Here is a 1,327-nt window from a genome sequence, read left to right on the forward strand (position 1 = left end):
TTACCCCCTGGAGTAAATGTACAAAATCTCATAAGCAACCGATATAAGAAACCCATGATATACACATATCCTATTTGAACATTTTATCCAAATTTCTATGTACAGCTGCTGCATGCAAAACTGTTTTGCCCATTTTAAGCTCGAAATCATGCATTAATCATAAAATAAGAAATAAATTAGACTCAAATATCTAACTAAAGAAATTGGCCTCACCTAATTTGGATTTTTGTACGATTTTCTACATATTTTCAAAGTCTGCACATTTTCAAAGCATTCAAAAGTCGAAATTCTCATTTCGAGAATTTTGCATAGAGTCGTTCTTTTCTCAGCTTAATATAACATGTTTGACATAAACAACCAAAATCCAACCTTTATTTTATCATTTATATTATCTCCCAAATCATTGACTTAATCAAGTCAAAGTTCATATGATGAACTTGCATAAATCTTCATAATCTCTTGAATCTAATGACCATTTGATGCCAAAAACACTAAAATGCACTCATTTAATACACTTAAGTTCAAACCCATATGAAACCCTAACTCCATCTCAACATGCAACCCATAAAACAAGGATATCAACCATAAACAAGTGCAAAGAATGGATTATACCTTACTTGATGATCAAATCCTTCAAGGATCTTGTAGTTCCTCTTTGATTTGAGTTGAATCAAGCCTATGTGTGTGAAAATCGCATCTCTAGAGTGTGTGTGAGTTCTGGACTTAGATGACAAGAAAAATGGGCCAAAACTCCAATTTATAGTGTTAAAACTCGAGTTGGGCCGGGTTGGCCCGGCTAGGACCCATTTTGACCATCAATACTTAAATTATTCATAAATTTTCGCTCGGACCTCCGTTTTCTATGAGGTTTTCTCCTACACGATCATAAAGAGATAATCTATAACATCCAACAAAAATATTCCAGAAAATATCTCACAAGAAAATCAGTTTTACGTATACATTTGACATGATATTTTCTAAATMCTCTAATATATTCTTAAGAAATAAAATTCTAAAGTTTCAAACTCATACTCCCACTAAATCATAAGTTCTATTTAACCCAATAATTAAATATACTAAGCAAATAATTGGGCATATTAGAAATTGGATGTTACAAATACCTCCTCCTTTTGAGGATTTCGTCCCTGAAATCACTGTTGTGGAAATAAAGATGGGTATTTCGCCTTCATCTCATCTTTACGCTCCCACGTCCAATTTGGTCCTCAATGGTGTTTCCACTTGATCAATACCTTGTCTACTTCTTTATTACGTAGTTTCACTTTTCTTTCGTTCAGAATGGATTCTGGTTCTTCAATGTATCTTAATT

Source organism: Cynara cardunculus, unplaced genomic scaffold, assembly GCF_001531365.2.
Source record: "Cynara cardunculus var. scolymus isolate 2C unplaced genomic scaffold, CcrdV1 Un_Scaffold_6799, whole genome shotgun sequence".
NCBI lineage: Eukaryota > Viridiplantae > Streptophyta > Magnoliopsida > Asterales > Asteraceae > Cynara > Cynara cardunculus.